Source organism: Euprymna scolopes, chromosome 15 (genome assembly GCF_053919585.1).
Source record: "Euprymna scolopes isolate OS-2025 chromosome 15, ASM5391958v1, whole genome shotgun sequence".
NCBI classification, from domain to species: domain Eukaryota; kingdom Metazoa; phylum Mollusca; class Cephalopoda; order Sepiida; family Sepiolidae; genus Euprymna; species Euprymna scolopes.
This window is the reverse complement of record NC_136496.1, coordinates 49,311,905-49,333,349: the sequence shown is the minus strand read 5'-3', so window position 1 is coordinate 49,333,349 and position 21,445 is coordinate 49,311,905. Positions and strand designations below refer to the sequence as shown.

The 21,445-nt window shown below is 35.9% G+C and overlaps 1 protein-coding gene across 4 annotated transcripts in view; it reads left to right on the top strand.

Annotated features, from left to right (window-relative positions):
- Positions 1–1,583: 1,583 nt before the first annotated feature.
- LOC145293821 (TAF6-like RNA polymerase II p300/CBP-associated factor-associated factor 65 kDa subunit 6L) overlaps positions 1,584–21,445 on the top strand; it is a 313,860-nt gene continuing 293,998 nt past the window's right edge. For 2 of the 4 annotated variants that reach the window (XM_080140454.1, XM_080140450.1), the window contains exon 1: positions 2,090–2,178. The gene's annotated coding sequence lies outside the window, so the exon portion shown is untranslated. Of the gene's footprint in view, positions 2,179–21,445 lie in introns of all 4 variants that reach the window. The other 2 variants (XM_080140452.1, XM_080140453.1) reach the window with 2 other exon arrangements.

Genomic DNA, 21,445 nt, shown 5'->3' with positions numbered 1-21,445 from the left:
CAGAATTTCAAAAGAGGATGAAATACGCGCTGGGCTTGTGACGTTATCATCGAGCTAGCATTTCCCTTTTCTCAAATTAAAGGGAGTTTCATACAAATCCAAAATATACGAAACTAAAAATCATAATGGATACAAAATACAAAAACTCATATAAGAACCAGATAAAAAAATAATAAATGTAAACAGGGTGGAATGCACCATTATTGGTACAAAAAAATTCCGACAAATGAGCTATTCTTGCAGATCAATACAAAGACGTCCATGAACTATTCAATGTAAAATTCCAAGTGAGGTAGTCAAATCCAAATCCATCGACACTGTTGTGAAAGCAGATAAAGTGGTTAATTATCCAACAGCTATATTTACCAGGGATGCCACCGCATGTATTGCAACTTAAATTTGGCGTACTAATTATCATGTTGTGAAATCCAAGCTTTGCAATGGCACATGGCTTGCAGTAAAAAAAAAAATTAACAAAAAACTGTGTACCCATACGAAATGGAAAATTATAACCTATAAGAAACATGCTTTTTCTCATTTTGAAACTGTTTCCATTGCGCCAATTTGAGCCATAGCAACGCGTAACAGGGTACAACTAGTATATATATATATATATATATACATATATATATAAAGGAGGAGATTATAGATAGATATATAAATTCCCGTTCACATACACCTAATGTCTAATATATGTAGAAAAAAGCGGGTCATCCTTCGTAGGGTGTGATGTCCCTCAACAAATAAGGTTGTTCCGTAATCGTGTCTGTGGAGTTGGCTAATTTCAGTTAAGTTGGTAGATGTGATATCTACCGCCTGCATACCAGCAGTAACTATCTTAGTTGTATATGACGCGTTGCTTGTCACATCGTAGAATGTAGAACTGGATGAAAATATAAGAATTTAAAAAATCGAGGCATAGTCAATAGATTGCGCCTTGGCCCATATCGTTAGGTCGTCAGTATTGCACACTTCATGAGTGCGACGACCTGGGTTCGCGCCTATGTCGGAGCACGTCACTGATGAGATGCACTCAGTACATCGAAACCCACTTTGGGTCTGGCGTTGTCCGTTGTCGATGCAATTGTTCGATTCTATCTAGTTCTGGGTTCTAGCTTTATCCTGAAAGATGTATGTGAACGGGAATTTATATATCTATCTATAATCTCCTCTTAATGTCTAATATATATATATATATATATATATATATATATATATTATATAAAGGGTACTTGTAATCAAGACATTAAAAAAATTAAAATATCGAAAAAAGATTATATTGTACGTATCCGTTTTGGACTGAACATCTCCGAAAAAAATATTTACTAAATTTGATCGAGTAGTTTTTTTATTTACAGCGGAAAATACACATGAGAACGCGTTGAAGTCAGCCGTCATGAAATTTATTGAACACGCCACGGGGAGATAACTCCAGTTAAAGCCCCGACACCCCTCTTCATGTTTAATACTAGCTTTTCTTCCTAAACATCGAATCTTTTGCTCGGTATCATAACAAATTGTTTTTTCGATGTAAAAAAAACCCAAAAAAAACCCAAACTACTTGATGAAATTAAGTGAAATTTTTTTCGGAGAACTTCGTTCCATACATACAATTGAAACTTTTTTTTCGATATTTTCATTTTTTAATGTCTTGGTTAAACTGTACAAGTGCCCTTTAAAGAAATACAGTTGAGAAATTAAATTAGCCAAAAGCAATTTATTTTGTTTTAACTAATTTTCTTACTGCATTTCCTTTAAATTAACTTAGTAGTGATTGCCATGTTCAATGAACATTGTTCAATTACGATTAGATTTGCTATGTTTCATAGTACCTATTTACTATGCCTCCCCACGGGACAGAGTTAGACACCAGGGTCGTTTTTTAACGTGGAGAAAAGGTACAAAAATAAAAATTGTCTCAGTCGTGAAGGATTTCTCCTCCACCGAAAGAGAACAAGAAATAGAAGTGCAGCATATTCATAAAATTAAGAAACGAAACAAAGAAGTTCGTTAATACAAAGAGTTCGCGACTTTTTCCGTTTCGTCTTAGCAACTTCGCCGAATCATGTTTTTATATCTACCTTTAGAAAACGGAAGTTGCTCTGAACTTTCACTTCCCGTCGTGATTAAATTCTTTATAAATGTGGATTTCACTTAACCTTTCTTGAAGCGATTACGGTATGTAGACATGTTCCTATATGGCTTTATTTTATCGATATATGACTGAAAAAAAAAAAAAAAAATGTTTGGGATTAATTTTATAGTTCAAAATATACTTTGACGATGGTCATAAAATTGGGGATTAATTGAGCCAGGTATCTAACGAACGACCGGTATTTGTACTCGTTTATGTCGACTTAGGAAACTATCTAATCTCTAATTTTATAAAATAAAATAAAAATTCGTTTCTTGAAAAATCCGAAATTGATACAAAGTCTTGGATTTTGTTCATGCGCATGCGTATATTTAAAAGAAAATAGGAAAAAAACGGTGCTAATGCAGAGAGTGATCCGCGCGATTTTTTAAATCGTATTTCCACGTTTAATTAAAGTTTTATGTTTTTTTTTATTCAATTGTAAGGTACAGAATAGGTACAAAATACCCTCCCCGTGTTAAGAATGGCTTTTTGGGTTTGTATTACTGTACACATAGATTCGAAAAAGTTGTCAAAAAACAAATATATAACAAATAAATGTTATCAAAGGCAAGATAAGTTACTTTTCTACCTAACTGGATATATTTTTTGTGTTTTTATTCAATGTAACATGTTTATTCAGCTCGAAAAACATGCAGTGTTTACCGATGTATTGGAAAATTCAAAATGGCGGCCGACTGTCTCTTTAACACGGTAAGTTTGGGAAAAGATCTTATAAATAATAAACTAGACAAAATACTATTAAAAAACAACCGAATATATGTCAACTTATGTCACGGTAACATATATTGAGCGAATTTCTAACAGTATTTTGTCTAGTTTATTATTTATAATACCTTTTCCCAAACTTACCCTCTCCGAGAGAGAGTCGGCCGCCATTTTGAATTTTCCAATACATCGGTAAACACTGCATGTTTTTCGAGCTAAATAAACATGTTACACTGAATAAAAACACAAAAAATATATCCAGTTAGGTAGAAAAGTAACTTATCTTGCCTTTGATAACATTTATTTGTCATATATTTGTTTTTTGACAACTTTTTCGAATCTATGTGTACAGTAATACAAACCCGGCTTTTTAAATAATGTTATTATTTCAGCACGGATCACTCTCTGCATGAGTGGCCAAAAAAAGGATAGAATTCCACCGTGTCTTTCTCTTTCACTGTTTTTATACTTTATTATTATACACTGCGAATTTCCAACTTAAGCTATTTAATTGTGAATGTCTAATTAAACTTTTTGTTGGTAGTTAAAATTAAAATCAATTTTTTTTGTGCTATTAGCGGAGCTTCACGTGTACGAGCGGTACCGTCCCCTCCATATTTTTTTTTTTTTTTTTCGTCTTTTTTTTTCTTCCAGCGAATTATTATCGGATTATATAAAAATGAAAGGCGGAATACTGACCCGAATACCCTTTAAAAAAAAAAAAGTTGGTGCTAATGCACTTATTGATCCGCGCTATTTTTTAAATCCTATTTTTAAGTTTAATTAAAAGTTTTATGTTTTTTTTATTCAATTGTAAGGTTAAAGTACAGAATAACACCCTCCCAATGTTAAGAATGGTTTTTTAAATAATAACGTTATTTCAGCACGGATCAATAATTGCATGCGTACCAAAATTTTATATTGGTACTCTAGCGGCGCTAGAGTACCAATATAAAATTTTATTTATATAATTAATGGCCAATGTGCGCTAGAGTCTAGCGCACATTGGCCATTAATTATTGTTCTTAGATCGTAAATGTTAGTTGACGAAACTGTAAGATTGCGTATTGGAGAAAAAAAACAAAAAAAAACGAAGTGTTTTATAACTTTTTTCAGCGATATTCCATTGAGTGTTTACGTGGTCTAGGGGTAAGACTACGTTCGAGCTGCGGAGACGATCGGCGTTCACATTTTTATAATTGTTGTCATTGTAATTTTATCGAAAAATATTAAAATGTGGCATTTATATTTTACATTTCAGGTTTGTATTACTGAAAAAGTTGTCAAAAAGCAACAACAAAAAACAAATAACAAATAAATGTTATCAAAGGAAAGATAAGTTGCTTTTCTACCTAACTGGATAATTTTTTAGCGTTTTTTAATGTAACATGTTTATTCAGCTCGAAAAACATAGTGTTTACCGATGTATTGGAAAATTAAAAATGGCGCCCGACTCTCTCTTTGACACGGTAAGTTTGGGAAAAGGAGTTAAAAATAAAAAAAACTAGACAAAATACTGTTAAAAACCCACCGAATATATGTCAGCGTATGTCACGGTAACTAGGAGTGTCAGAAGCAGGGTTGCGGAGTCTCACACAAAACCACGCGTTAACATTTCAAATCACGTTTCTTGTCATACACATACGCGCACACAGACATACGCACGCACACGTATATATATTCACGTTCACACACATTAACACGCACACGTACGCACACATTGGCAACGTCACTTCCCCTTAAAGAAAATCCACACATGCGCAAAGAACATCGCAAACAAAAGCAAGAGACCTGAGCTGTTTTTTTTTTTTTCGATTCAGCTCCCGACCTAGGCGGTCGACAGACCAACCGCTCCCTCCAGGGCCTGAGAAGGGGTGATTTTCAGATCATCTAGTGTGGTTTCTGTCCATAGAGGAAAATCAGGGAGGGAATGGTTTGCTGGGTCCAAGGTAGAGTTTGAGGGAAAATAACGGGCAAATAGTTGCTGTGCAAACAACCTCATGATTATTGGATAGTGGGAGAATTATTGATTGCCCATTATTTACTACACTATTGTAGATTTTCCAGAAATCATAAGTTCCTAATTTTGCACTTCAATGCGTATCCTGATGGTTGCAGTATATTCACTCTTAGTGTGGCTTGTTGGTCCTGGCGATCTGGGAGATGGGTCGGGAATGTTACTGTCTGTGTCAAGGAATGGGATAAAGCAAAGTTATGGATGATGCTACTAGCTGTGTCAGTGTAGTTAGAGAAGCCAAGCAAATTTCTGTGGCGTGCGTTAGAGTCACTAAATACATGTATTTGGGCACTAATATCAAGGGAAAGTGCTACATCTATGCTGTCAGAGACATGATTGATTATAGTACAGTCCTGGGTTGATGGAGAGCAATAAAGAAAATGCAGGTAGTTAATGCTATGTTGTAAATTTAGTTTAAAGCACATGAAGGCCTGGTCACCTGATTCTAGTTTAGATTCCCTAGACATGGGGGAGGGTGTCATAAATATAGACTCCAAGTCCGTTCCTGTTAAAATCCTTACGACAAAGTGGAAGATAACCAGACATGTTAAAGATGTTAGCGGGGATGGAAGAGTGCAAGTTAGTTTCACTTAGTGCTAAGATATCCGGGGAGTTTGCTAGGAGAAATGATTCTACATCATCTAAGTTCTAAGTCCTCGGATATGTGCAAATGCAAGGGAGAAGGCGTGAGTGTGTGTCTTGTTTGAACATATTTTTGGATTGAGCTATCATTTTATCTATTTCGTAGTTTCAGATTTAGATTGAGGTGCTAGGCAAAACGGATGTGCATAGTCACCATCATACAACATGAGTAGACCGTCAGTCGGCTCCTCATCCACAGGAATGTGGACTCGGGAATGCCCACCAGAGATGAGTGCAGGGTGCCTTTCCATGCGTGACATGGCACTACATATATCTTGATATTACACGAGTTATGACAGAACAGCTGCTCTAAGTGCTATCAAAGAGTTAGGGGTCCTGTACTGTCAGTTGAGAACCAGCAACTGTCAAACTGGTACCCTCAAACCTGTCCGACAGGAGTGGCCCAGTCTAATTATGCTAACATTCCCTTCCCCGACACCTGGGCATCTTGAGAGTGCTTATTTAACATATGTTAAATAAGCACTCTCAAGATGCCGAGGTGTCGAGGAAGGGAATGAGGCAGTTGTGGGGAACGGCATTCAATGCCCTAGTCAGGAAACAAGGCTAAGCACTAATGAGTCCTCGTGGCCGCACCTCTGCTCCTGGCTAATAGGCAAAGAAGGAGTATGGAGTCTAGATAGGTAGAACCTATCTTCTCCTTAAGCAGTTTAGGTTTGCAAACCGGTGATTTGATCAAGTCACTAGCTCTAGGGAGGTTGTTGTCCAGGAATGAGAAGGCCTCTTTTTCCTGTTTTGTGCCAAGAAATATGAGGTCAGTGACACAGGTTCACAAATCAAAGTTTTCCTTATTCTAGATGGATGACCTAACCTGATCTACTGGCCCATCAGCACTGAGAGAGTTTTTCCTGCACCTGGTTTCAAAACCAGGTATTTCTATGCTCCCACATGGATAGTTAGGATTGGTAGAGTTAGTATCAAAGAATTAGTGTCTGCTTTGATCTTACACTTCTCAGAATAGGATTAAGATTTGTTACGTTTTTAAAGGAGGTATTTATGAGTGTGGTGTGTAGATTAAAGGTGAATATCTACTAGGGGTAAGAAAAGATCTAATATCGTTTGTGGATTAGTGACTAATTGGAAAATTATAGTATAAGGGTTAGGGTGCATTTCGAAATGTGCTTTAGGTGTTAGTTTTCATGTAAAGATAATCACAAGCACATTATCCCATCTAATGTAAGAAAGATATAGTTGCTAGTTAATATAGATCACTTATAATCTGGGCACAAACTGTGGCTAATAGTTATCTATTTTATAGATATTCTATAGAGTATAAATATAAGTTAAGCTAATACATGTTTAGTATTTATCGATTTTGAAAAGGTCAACCTTCTAAAGTTTAGGACCGGAAGCTAAACCCTCCTCTAAAGGTACGTTCAAAGTATGTGATTTTATATCAGCTTGAGGAGAAGAGCAATTGGTTTTTTGTTCAGTTAAAACAGGAGAGATGTTAACTTACTAGAATACAGCATTAATATACAATATAGATATACAGGAATTTGGGGAGGATTTAAGTGTATAAGGATTAAAAAAGCAGACATTTAGAAATAACATTTGTGCTAGTTATTTTAGTAACATACATCAGTAACAATATACACGTGGTCAGTATAGACCTTGTATTTAGACATTACATTTAGTCATAGAATGAGAAATTATGATTTCCAAAAAGAGAGAAGCAGTATAAGTAAATTAGAGCAGAAAAACACGTTTGCTGAATAAGCAATAACTTAATTGCTTCTTAAGAAGTGGTTCGGACAATTTAGCAGTTTTTGTATGGTTTTGCTTTTATTTTTGGAGATATCTCATATTTTGTACTGTGCTGTAATACTTCCACTTCATCAAGATATTTTGATCTGTCGGATATCTGTCTGGACAACTGTTTTGGTTGTGATGTCACACAAGATCAATGAAAGTTCTGTCTTTGAGTGGGGTCATTGTAGATTACATTGGATAACAATCGGATTATAATCTGAAAGTTATCCAGCTACTAAATCAAATAGAATTTGGCAATTGGATTAGTCTGGAATCGATCTGGAATTACAGTCTTATCTCCCCCCAAAAAAATAACGGGCATAAATTAATAAGAAACAACCCATGGCAATATAGCCCTTTATAGTTTTTTTTTTTTTTTTTTTTTACAGTGGAGTCACCACTTATCAAGGCCCAAAGGTCACTCGAGGATAATGGTTAATGAGTGTACACAAGTCTGGCACAATATCCTAGTAATCGTTAGTAGTGGAAATTTGGTAAATTACTTAAGGGGATGGTTCTTCAAGAATTTGTTTATGTTGGACTTGAATATGATCAACTTGTAGTCGGCTGGAAAGCAGGAAAATGGAAGACAGTTCCACAGGCGTGTAGTTCTAAGAAAAAAGCTTTGTTCATGGAATGTACGTTTAGGATTAGGCACAGAAAAAGAGTGGGGGAAATTATTGATAATGTTTTCAGCTAGACGAGTGTTTTTCATGAAAGTTTGGTGAGGGGGACCATAGATTGGAGCTCAGACAGGTACCTGGCATGAAAATAGTGATAGAGTAAAGACATGCTCGTAACGTCTCTTCTGTGGGAAAGAGGTTGCAGGAAAGAGAAAAGGGCATCCCCACCAGGTTGCGAAGTCTATTTTGAAGTTTGTTGAAGCATAATAAGAGTTTTCTAGCAGCTCCTGCCCAGATGTGGCAACAGTACTCCATCTGTGGATGTACCTGACTCTTACTTAGGTATAGAATTGCATCAGCAGTGAGATATCTACTGAAGTGCTAAAAGGATCCCACCATTTTTCCAGCCCAGAAGTATGTCAAAACATGGAGCCTCTCCAAGATGAGAGCCATTCATTTCAATTGATGCCAGATAGGGGGACCAGAGCATTGATGATATAAAGATAGAAGCTTGGTTTTAGATGCATTAAAATTAACCAGCCACTTCTTTCTCCATTACTCCACATGCTCCAGATCAGAAGAGAGAGAGAATCAGAGAGAACTTGGTCATTTACGGCTTTTGATGTGTTGACATGGATGGTAATGTCATCAGCATAAATGTCTTTGAATGATCTTAAGATGTGATTTTGAAGATCATTCATGTAAATCAGTAAGAGAGTTGGGCCCAGGATGGGCTCCTGAGGGACTCCAGCATTAATACTGTGAGCTTCTGATTTCTGCCCATCAACCACTACTCTTATGAACCTATCAGAGAGAAATAGTTTAATAATTGAGAAAACATTTCTAGCTATACTGTAGCTGGAGATCTTGTGAAGTAGGCCTTTATGCCATACCCTATCAAAGGTCTTTGATATGTCAAGAGCAATTGCCCTAGGAAAGAAGCCTCCATTGAGAGATTCGCTAATCCTATGAGATATAATCGTTACTACATCTGCTGTAGATCTAGCAGAACGGAAACCATATTGCGTGTCACTAAGAAGGTTATTTTTGCTGAGATGGTTGATTACTTATCTATTTAACACAGATTCCGGCAACTTATGACGCACAGGAGACTTATTGGCCTGTATTGAGAGGGAGAGGAGCGATCACCTGAATTCTTAAATACAGGGCATACTGATGAGATTTTCCAGGGTGATGGGAAGCAATTCTCCTTAAGATAACGTTTAAACAGTTTTGTAATTATGGGAACTAGTTCTGATTGACGTTTTTTGAATACTATAATTGGAATAACGTCAGGGCCGGTTGCTTTACTGGAATCAAGGTTTTGATTAGTTTGGCAACATCACATAGAGATATTTGTATGTTGCATAGCGTTTTTTCTGATACAGGAGGAAATATTGGGGGTTAGCGGCCTTAGTCGCAAAGGGTAGAATTAGCTGCAAAGTTCTTGGCAAAGAGTTTGGATTTGTCTGATGTTGACGAGATTACCTTAGGTTCATTGATGATAGTTGGGATAAAAAGCAGACGCTTTTATTCAGGATTCTATTTGCTATTTGCCAAAACTTTTGTATATACAACTCTCTTGTGTTCTTTCTCACAATGGTTGCTGGCAGTCCTGAAAGCAGCTTTACTCTCAATACATCTATTACGTTGGAAGCAGTGGAAAAAGTGATTTCTGTGCACAATGGCAGCAGCACATTCTGGATAGAACCATGGCTGGCTGTTAGGTTTTTGCTGGAACTTTTTTCAGGGTATGAAATAGTCTATACTGACAAATAACCATTCCGTCAGGTCTGATACTATTGAGGACACATCGTTTTTAAACATGGAATGCAGAGTAGATCTGATATAAATGAACAGAAGCTATCCCAGTCAGCCATAGTGTATCGATATACTGTACGATGCGGGGGGGGGGGTATGTCTGAGGACTTATTACATTTCATTTTTATCTCAATTGATACAACAGAGTAGTCAGAAGATCGAAGTGGAGACAATGGAAACTGAACATAGTTTGGGGAAACTTGTGAGAAAAAGGTCTAGGAAACTTGCATACTGGCCGTCAGTGTCGGGTACACGGGTGGGTTCTTGGACAATCTGAGTGAGGTCATAAGCAATGGAGAAATCATGACAGAACCTCCCCTCATCATCGGTCTTGTTTGAGTGGGTTAACCATTCCGTTTTGTGAACATTGAAGTCTCCACATGCGTGAATGTTAGCTGAAGGATAAGCAGATAGGATGTGGTCAATTTTCTCAGATATGCTTTTAAAGATAGTAACTCCGCTGTTGTGGGGGCGATAGAGATTAAATATAAACGCAGTAGTGTGAGCAAGTGCAACCTGGAAGCACATGTAGGGTAAGTTAGGATCTTCTCTGGAGATGTCGCTACCACATGGAAAGCCATCTTTAATATAGGCACATATTCCATGTCCATGGCGATCTTGAGGCCTCCTCAGTCATGTTTAACAACCTTCCTGGCGCTGGTGACTCGAACAAATTCCCGGCTTACAAATGTAACTTACTTAAGTAGATAGGCTCTTCCTATCGCCGGCTTTCACACTTCTTCTTTGCCTATTAGTCAGGCTGAAATTTTACAGGCTATATAAACAAAGAAGTCTGTCTCTACTGGTGTTTGATTTTATTTATTTTTGATTTTATCTTCAATTTGTGATATATAAAACTTTGGCACATAAATTATTTACTTTTTAATAGACATTTCAAAATAGAGGGAAGGGGCGTGAATTAAAAAAACAAAACGTTTGTCTAAAATATTATATTCGGTTTATTGGAAAGAGCATAAAATTTCACATTGACCCTAAAAATATCGTAAAAATAGAATCAATAGAAAAATTTTGATAGATTTTTAAAGTTTAAAAATTAAAAAATACTGAACTCGTAAAATTCAATTAATTTCATTACTGTTTTTTAAAAACAAAAAAAGTAATAGAAATATTACTTTTTTTACAAGTTTAATAGTTTATTTTGGAAGTATAATCCATAAAGAAAATAAACAACCCACTTTTAAAAGATAAGTTACGAGTTTTTTTATATTTTATTAGCAGTTTCGTGTTAGAGGTATCAAAAATTCCTACAAAAATTCTTATACACCTACTTGTGCTCTTATGCTACCATGCTGAAATAATAACATTATTTAGAAACCCATTCTTAACATGGGGAAGGAAGGGTGTTTTTTGTTAACTATTCTGTACTTTTACCTAACAATTAAATAAAAAAGATATTGTGAAACTTGAATTTATTTTTCATTCATTGTCAAGACTATTTTTGCGAATCTGTAAAACAAACCCGTTTTTTTTTTAACTGAGGATATCTAAATAATAATAATTAGGCGGTTCGATATAGAATTCCATTGTGATGCATTTTGTAAATTTTTACCTTGTTTCCACCTTAACATTTTTCTTCAAAATGACTAGCTTTAAAGGTTTTCCAGTATACTGAAAACGAACATCGCATTTAAATTTTCCGCAAATAAGTAGCTTTCTGGATATTAAGCAATGTCATTTCTTACGTTATTGCTGGTGGCCATCTTGGTATGCACATTTGTGCATAGTTTCTCGGGGTTGCGTTTGCACACTTGTGCATATCAAGATGGCCACCAGCGATAACATAAGAAATGACATTGCTTAATATCCTTATTTATTTGCAGAAATTTAAATGCGATATTCGTTTTCAGCATACCTTAAAACCTATAGAAGTAATTTTAAATGTTAAGGTGGAAACAAGGTAAAAAATTACCGTTTTATTTCTTTGTTTACATAATTGAATTTTCAATAAAACAACAGGATAGAAATGACAAAAATTACTATCAACTGGTGAATATATAGTTGTTGCTTATCAAGATTCCTGATATCTTGGTGCTGTGAAAGTTACATGGAGGATTCATGTAGAAGTACGATTTATGGTTGCATCTCAGAAAATAGGTGTACATTCTGTGCTAGATAGAGAGAATTTACAAAATTAACAATTGGACTGGTCCCAAAATGCATAAATTCTGGTTGACTTTTACAGAAATCCAAAATCTATATGAACATTTTTCTTTGATTTATTTCTGAGATTAATTCATATCTAGTCAATTTTTTTTTTTCTTTGAGTGGAGTAGTAAATACCGGCCATGAATGCTCTTTAAGCATTCAATGGCTACACCCAAGATTAAGCTCTCCTTTGGTGGGGAGGCAGGTAAATACCTATATTCAATAAAGCTATATTTAAATACTACTAGAATACTTAATTTTGTTCATAAGTAGACACCCACTGTATGATACCATGCACCAGTTTAAAAAAAATTTTTAATTTGTACATCTGAATTTATAATTCATGGCTTATGGTAAAGAGATACATCAGGTTTGACTGCATAATCAGAAAGATCACACAATTTTACATAAGAGTGCCTAGTTTCATGAGAATAGCCTGAAAAATAAATAAATAAATGGTGGCGAAATTACCGAATTTCTTGAAATTTAAGTAATTTAACCCACTTTTTCTAAAGAAAAATGTCCACGGAAAAGCCTAAATTTTGGCACTTAAAATTCTCATAACTTTTGAACTACTGATGGTATTTACATAATTCAAAAGGTTTTAAGCATCTTTTACATAGCTCTTTTCATGCAAGTTGATAAAATAACAATTATCTAAAAAGAAAAAATCAACTTGTAATGCTAATCGATCATGTCTCTGATAATATAGATGCAGCACTCTCCTTGGATAGTAATGCCCAAATACATGCAGTTGGTGACTTTAATGTCCATCATAAAAATTGGCTTGGTTTCTCAGTTTACACAGATGCAGCTGGACGCTCGACTTATAGCTTCTCTATAGCTCATTCCCTCAGACAGTAATGTTTCCAACTCGCCTACCAGATTGTAAACCTCAGCAGGCTTCACTATTCCCCACCACAGTAGCTGAGGATTATGTGACTAATGCCCATAGTCCACTTGGAAACACAGACCACCTCGTGGTATCAGTTGACATCACATTTAAATCCCAACCTCAAGGTACTACAACAGGGTTTACTGGGAAGCCATAAGAGAACACATCCGAGATGCCCCATGGACTATCTTCTCTCTTCCTTCTGAACAGTGTGCCAATGAGACAACAGAATGGTGCAAAGCAGGAATTGAAGCACATGTTCCCAGCATATTATAGCAAGCCCCACTCACCCCCATGGTTCACTACAGATTGTGCAGTTGCTATGGCACAAAGAAAGCATGCATTCTGCCAGTTTGTACGTCATAAGTCAAATACAAATAGGCAAAATTTGTAGATGCTAGAAATCATTGTAAGAGAGAAATAATGACAGCCAAAAGAAAGCATGCTGAAATAATTAGGGAACACATAGAATCACCAAAGATAAGAACTTGTGATTTCGGAAAAATATATAATAGTGTAGTGAATAAAGGGCAATCAGTAATTTCTCCACTGAACAACACCCAGCCGGTTTCATGCATGGTAACAGAGAAAGCAGAACTGCTATCCTGGCGATGCCTCTAACTCCACCTTAGAGCCAACAAATAACTCCCTCCCAAATTTCCCTATGCGGACTAAAGCCACATTAGATGATGTAAAAATCACCCCTTCTCATGTCTGTGATATCATAAAAAACTTAGACACCTCAAAAGCGTGTGGACCTGATCTCATCTCTTCTATACTAATCAAGAAATGTTTAACTGAGCTAGCCCTCATACTTTCCAAGCTCTAGAATAAATGCCTTGCTGAATCTTGCTTCCCTAATAACTAGAAGATGGCCTCTGTGATACCAATATACAGGAATTCTAATGAAAGAACAGACCCTCTCAATTATCACCCCATTAATCTCTTCCCCCTCTTCATTAAAATCCCTGAGACCTTAATTAATCAAGCACTAGTTCACCACCTCGCAAAACCAAATCTCTCTGACAAACAGTATGGATTCAGACAATGTCGTTCTACTGCATATATTTTAACATTTATCTGTGAATGCATTTACCATGCATTGGATAAAGCTGGTGGAGGTACAACTGTAGCCCTTGATACATCCAAGGCCTTTGATAAAGTCTGGCATAAAGGGCTGCTAATGAAAATTAAATTGTATGTTATAACTGGACGTATACTAAATATAATTAGATCCATCTTAGATAATAGAAGCATACAGGTTGTCATTGATGGACATACATCGAAGCAGCATAACATTAATGCGGGTGTGTCTCGGTTTGATCCTTCGACCATTATTATTCCTGATATTCAAAAACGACCTCGCTGATAAAATTGTGTCCGAGATGGGTGTATTTGCTGATGATATAATGCTCTATAACATGCATTAGAGAAAAACAGATGTACATAAATCTAAGACAATGGCAGAATCATTAGAAAATTACCTCCATACCATAGTTGAATGGGGACACAAATGTATGGTAACATTTAATGCTGGTAAAACTAAGCTGGTCTCCTTTAACAATTACAAGATGCCTTTCAAACTGCCTATATTGATGAAAAATAACACCCTACCTGAGAATTCTACCTTCAAACTCCTTTTTGGGACTATTTTACCATATTTTACTTTGTGGGCAATATGAAGTGGAACAAATACATAAAGGACATTGCAAAGATAGTGGGTTCCCTCTATTGAGCTAGAAAGAAGACTACTCACACCTGAGAGTATCTCGTACCTCTACAAGGCCACCATTCGCTCATGCATGGAGTATTGTTGCCACATCTGGGCTGGTGCATCTACCACTAGCCTCTCCATCTTGGATAGGTTTCAGAAAAGAGATGTCAATCTAATCGATCCCACTTTATCAACTTAGCTCTTGTCCCATCGTCACAATGTTGCATCTCTGTGCCTGTTTTAATGGAATGTGTTCTGATGAACTCGTTGCACTTGTACTAGCAATACACATGGCCGTTAAAATGCTTTGGATAATCACAGATTTCAAGGGGTTTCTGGTAAAATAGTCATATTTTAAAAACCAAAGCACTTTAAGTCTTCAAAATACCACCGTTTTGTTCAGAAATGAATATACTTTCAAATGAATTAGTAAATAATAACATACATTATATATTTTTAGAGTTTTAGAGCAAATAAAGTGATAAAAATGTGAACATCATAAAGCAGCATTTTTGATAAGATTTTGTAACGACCCTCCCTGATTTGCAAACATTCGTACCGTGTTTCTGTTAAGAAGTTTTTAATGAAATTTGGAAATTAGCCAAAAGAGATGTCATTTTTAATAATTTCGAGTGTCCGAAATTCATTTGATCACTCATTTTTTTTGTTGTGTTAAAAAAAAAGATTTCAGAATGATGAGTTGAAAATTTTGAAAAAAATTTTCTTTGGACACTCACTATTAAATAAAACAATCTTTTTACTATGTTTATTCGTTAAAAAGATGATTAGACAATGTTTTCTCTAGTGGTACGTAGCAATTTAAAAACATGATATCCGAAAAGATTGTTATGAATTTGAATCAAGACTTCTGTAGTATTAGCAATAGCAGTAGCAGCGATAACATGGCGTAAACAGACGTTTTGTTTTTGTTTATTTTTATTCCAAATCGATTTTTTTTTAATTGAAAATCTAGTTATAAAAAAATTTTCTTACATGTTTAGTTAGAGCTATTTTGTTATAAACCATACACATATTTTAAAAAATTGGGTAGTAGTAAATTTTAAAATATTTTAGCAAGTGAAGATGTGAAATATGCTTGTTTTGGTTCACGTGTAACACGCTTCTAATTTTCATTCTTTAAAAAATGTTTTCAGTGAATTATTATCGAATGGAAACTAATCTACCCGATTATTGAAAAAATAAAATTAAAAAAATAATCAATATTTAAATATTTGTAGGAGGTGCTCAGTTAAAAAATAACAACGGTAGGAAAAGACATGAAATGTAATTAAAAATCAAAATAACATTAATTCAGAATTTTTAACAATTTGTCAGCTTTAGCAAAAGCTTGTTTCTTTTTTTATATTTAAATAGAATTTAAATACTTGATACTTTTCCAAGCATCATGTTTTCTGTTAGAGGGACGTCACTTATTTAAATAACATTTATTTTTGTCTGTTTGTCATAATTCTTGTAAAGTTTCACAATGGGTATCAAACACCCTCTTTAAAAATAAATCGCTTAATTCTATGTCTAATCCTAGGTATGAGTGACAAGCCTCCTCCTAAAACCTTTAGCCTTAACAATAACGCTAAGTACAAGTGGCAGAGCTCCCCACTAAACAAACTTCCTCTGTGAGCTCATATAAACGTAAAAAAAAAAGCATAAAAACGTTTAAAGAAAAGTGCACATGATTAATCCCTCCCCCCCCCAAACTAACTGCCCTAAAACGCTCAAATGATTCAAAATGGGAAATCATTTTACATTAAATTCTAAAATAATTTTTGTTTATCTTTTATTAAAGTTTTTCAAGTTGTTCACATGCAATTTTCTATAAAGGTAGAATCACATATTTTGGAGAGGTGGTCAAATGGGGAGGGGTAACAGAAGGTATTAATCTACAATAATACCAAAGAAATATTGCAATATATTCATTTTTAATCAATCCTAGATTTCGATTTCAGTTTTTGGCACATAAAATGCATTACAACTAAACTTTGAGTTTTCTAACTTCTTTTCTTTTAATGAATACATGGCATTTTTTAGCAATCGCAGCATAATTTTTGCGTATTTACTGCAGATTATTTGGAAACCATTCATTTCTGGAGATTTTCAGTAGCATATTCAGATTCCTTGCACAAAAATACACTTATATGGCAAATTTCATTGCTTAGTCTTGTGTTTTAACAAAGATATAGCATTTTTACTGAAAAAGTAGTGCAAAAAATGTGACAAAACGCATAATGGTCTTAAAGAGGGGAAAATATCCAAACACGCAGGACATAAAAATAGTCATAACTTCCTTGATTTTAATTGGATTTTAAAAAATTTAAAAAGATTCTTTCTTAGCTTATCTTTCTATATATACCAATATTGAAATATTTTAAGCAATTTAAATTTTTTCATGTGCATTGCTACTTGTACCCCGTACATATCCCCAACAAACCCGTTTAGCAATAAGATCTCACCCCTTTGACTGTTGAGGTTCCTAGATGCCAAACAGCTTTCTATTCTAATAGTCTCTTCCCTTGAACAGCAAGACTTTGGAATTCCCTTCCTGCTTTCCTGGTTGTACTGATAAGCAGAAATTTAAATGTAACATAAACCGACATCTTGTTAATTTTTCCTAGACATGGTCTCAAAAAGTAGCCTTTTTCGTCCAAGTGGTGATATGCCTTGTTAGGAGTTAAATAAATAAATGAATAAAGCTGATATAGTATATATAAGTATATTTATCATACAAGTGAATGTTAAACATAAAAAATGATGTGCTGAATAGATGTGGGAGGCTGGTATATGGATCTGTAGTATAGATTTCTACATAGGGGTCAAGGATCGGAGTTGGAGTCTAAGATATCAAAGGAGTCGAAGTTGGAGTCAGCATTCTAGGAATTCAAGGAGTCAGAGTCAGAGTCGGACTTTCACCATCCGACTCTGAAATCCTGGTCAGAAGTCGCCATTAAAAAGGAGTGATTAATTAGACTTGCTTTTGATAACATTTATTTGTGATATATTTGTTTTTTTTTGTTTTTTTTTGACCACGTTTTCAAATCTATGTGTTATAGTAACACAGACCCCAAAAATCTGTTTTCCTTTTTACATTGACTTATCTTGCCTTTGGTTGTAATTATTTATTTTTTTTTATTTTCACTTGTTTATGTTTATAGTAATAAATGTTCGAAATTTCTTTAATTCTTTGAATTTAAAAAAAAACTTTTTTTTTTTTACTTTTAGCTTAACTTGCTTTTATATTTCACCATTTCGTTTTTTGGTAATAAACGCTTCTCTACATTAAAAACCGACCTAACTCTGCTCTCCTAGGGAGGCAAATAAATAGGAAGTAATATGGCGGCTAAAAAACGTTTTTCGACCACCATAAAAGCATTACAATACATTTAAACCCTGAAGAATTTCTGCCATATGCACCCTTGTTATTCTAAGTTAACAACTAGCCACTACTTGTGTTTCAAACCTTTAAAAAAAAAAAGCGCTTTAAAATAGTAAAAACACTAAAGCTTTTTTCGTTTTGGAAGGGAGGTTTCAGGCGCCCCTATTATCCCAAAGAACCAGCTATGTAAACACTTTGCAATATTTTTCAATAATTATTGAAAAAAAAATTCTTTATAATATATTTTTATTTAAAACTAGCTGGGCTACCCGACGTTGCTCGAGACCATATAAACAATGAGAAAATTGAAGTTGATTTTGAATATAATTGTTATTCTTTGGAGAGAGGAATTTTTAATGTGTATGCAACATTTGCTATTTCGAGCAAAAGAATATTTTACCTACCCTAGGACGGCTATTACACATATGAAATAATTGTACCTTCCCTAGGACAGGTAATTTACAGAAGTTATATGAAATAATTTTACCTTTTTGGGATGGGTAATTTACAGCACATATTTAAAATACGTTTACCTACTTTCGGACGGGTAATTTATATATGTATATAAAACTGTTTAACAAACATACTCTCTACAAGTATTGTACAACATATCTCTATATAAATAAAATGAACTCATTTTTTCCCCGTCTGATTTTGACATTAATAGGATTAAAAATCAAGATATTTCATGCAAATATAATATGCACAAACGGCAGAACAATATCTGAGGTGTGTTATAGGCTTATTATTTCTCAAATTCCTCGATAATCTTAGATTTCTATACTTTTTCTGCTGAGAAGTCACGGCCAAAATCGGTTAAGATCAATGGAAGTGGTAAAATATTTTCTCTCTAATAAATTCCTCCTCCCCCTGCCACCACTTAACACCGTTTGGGGATCGTTCACAAGGAACAGTTGAGAAGAGAACACCGGTTTGGCTTCGTAGTTCTTTCATGTGAAGTTATTCAAAATCACTAAACTAAGCTGCAGTGCTCTGTGGCGTAGTGGTTAGCGTGCTGGACAATTCACATTATATTTTCACGTTCGCGCCGACCTACCGTAGTCGTTTTTTTTTTTTTTTTTTTCCTAAACAACTGGAATGGACTTTTCTTGGTGGCCGAACTGTTAACGTTGCAGATGTTTTTTTTTTTTTTTTTTTTTTTCACACTTTATTTTCCTACCTTTACTTATGACTCCGGGTTTGATCCTTCCTACTTACCTACCCTAACATTTTTTAAAACTCCCCCCCCCCCCCGTCCCGGAAACAAACACTCGAGCAACGCCGGGTACCTAAATAATTTCTCTTTCCACCAAATCATTTTTAGAAGATGGATCATTAGGATTTCCAAATTAATACATGAATACATTGTGTTGGTTAATGAGTTCGTAACCCTTGCTTCATCATAAATTTCAACATTACTGGGTTTCTTTCCTCCCTCACTATCGACACTATTATTGTAAGATAAATTGTCATTTTTGGAAGATGTCTCAGCAGGATTTTAAAATTAATGCATAAATACATTGACAAAGTTAAGTGATTAGACAACCCTTGCTTCATTATCAAATTTTATATTACTCTGTTTCATTTTTTCCCCACTACCGAAAATCAAAATTTTTTGGAAAATAAATTGTTGGATTGTGTAGTGGACTTTCGGTCAGCGTTCAAGTTGTGGATAACTTGACAAAGACTAAAGTTACTTCTCATGAAAGAGGAGAACTATTTATGGCACAATGGGAGATTCCATTGTGCACACATGGGCCAGTCTATTCCTTGGATTGTGATTGGCTGAATCACCTGATTGGATATGCTTGTACATAAATACAAGCCTTCAGTCCAGCTCAATCTGGTGTCTGTCTTGTGCATAAGCTGGACCCTTGGTAAGTGTTGCTGCTATTATTATTATTGTTGTTGTTGTTGTTGTGTGTTATTGACTAACACAGTTCTTTTGATTATTCTACATCTCCCCTCTCCCCCCCCCACGAGTAGGCTGGGTTGTGTGAGAGGTGTATCTCTCTTTTAGGCCTAGTTTGTTGTGTGGTAGTAACCTAGAAAGAGCTCGGGGAATCCTTGATCGAAAGCGGGGGGATATATGTGTGGTTTGTTGTTGGGGTTTGGTTGCTGTGTATGTGCTATTACAGGGAGATAGTGGGAGATGCAAGAATGTAGTATCGCTTGAGGGAATTGTTGGTCCTAGTGCTGCACTTGGTATTGGGGTTGGTGCAGGCTTAAGTTCGCATTTTCTGAGGAAACGGCGATTCCTAAGTGTGATCCTTCCAGATCCGTTAACCCTGATTCGGTATTGTCGATCTGGTAGGGAACTGATGATTTTGCCCGTTGTGTTCCATCTGTGATTGACTGGATTTTGGATGGCTACAGTGTCACCAGCTTGTAACGGTGGAAGGTTGTGGGTATATTTATTGTATCTTTCTACTATTTTTGCATTGCGGTGGTGGAGCATTTCCTCGCGATGTTGTGCCGCTGACACCCATTCAGGATGAGGCTTCTAGAGGATTGGCTGTGAAGGGATGGAGTCACGTAGTCGACGGTGAAGTAATAATTGAGCCGGTGATAGGCCAATGCTTTGGATTGGGGTATTCCGATACTGCAAGATGGCCCGGGCAACACTGTCATTGTCCAAGGAACCGTGGGGGCCTGTGTTTCCTTTCACAATCCTCTTTGCAGCTTTTACTGCGAGCTCTGCCCTGCCATTGGATTGGGGATACGCAACAGAAGATAATCTGTGCCTAACACACCATGTTTTCAGAAATTCTTGGAACGTGCTGGAAGTGAAAGGTGGGCCGGCATCGGTGCTGAGTTCTTCTGGGGCACCATATGTTTGGAACAGTTGTCGGCATATGGACATCAACTTGGTTGTAGTAGTGTGACCTGATTCTAGGCGGTATAAAATTAGCCAACCAATTAGCCTATCTGCGCAGGCAAGGTATGTGTGATCTCCAATATAAAAAATATCCATGACAATTTGTTGGAATGGCCACTCTAGGGATCGTGTTAGAATGATAGGCTCCCTTGGTTGACTAGGTGCGATGGTTGAGCATACCATGCAATTCGCCCTAATACTGCGGATTGATGCATCCATCCCTGGCCAGTACACCGATTCGTTGGCACGTGCTTTCATGCCGACTACTCCTTGGTGTGCAGAATGCAGGCAGTGTAGGACCTTTTTTCGTTGTGTTTTGGGGATGACGATCCTTCGATCCAACAATACTAGACCATTGTCAGTGCTAAGGCGGTGCCTCACCTCCCAATACTCACGGATTTCGGATGCAGTGAGATTACGTGTTTTTGGGAAGCCTTGCTGTATTGTGTCTATTAATTTGTTATATTGTTGATCGCCACGACCTGCTGAACGCATTAGGTCTGGTGATATCATAGCTATATTACTGCTGTCTGCAAATGTTGCTATTAAGGGTGTTGACTCTGTTATGTTACTTATGTTGTTCGACTCCAGTATATCCATTTGAGAGGGTTTTGTTGGAAATACATCGAGGAGGGCTTGCACCATCGCCACTGGGTGGCGGGAAACTG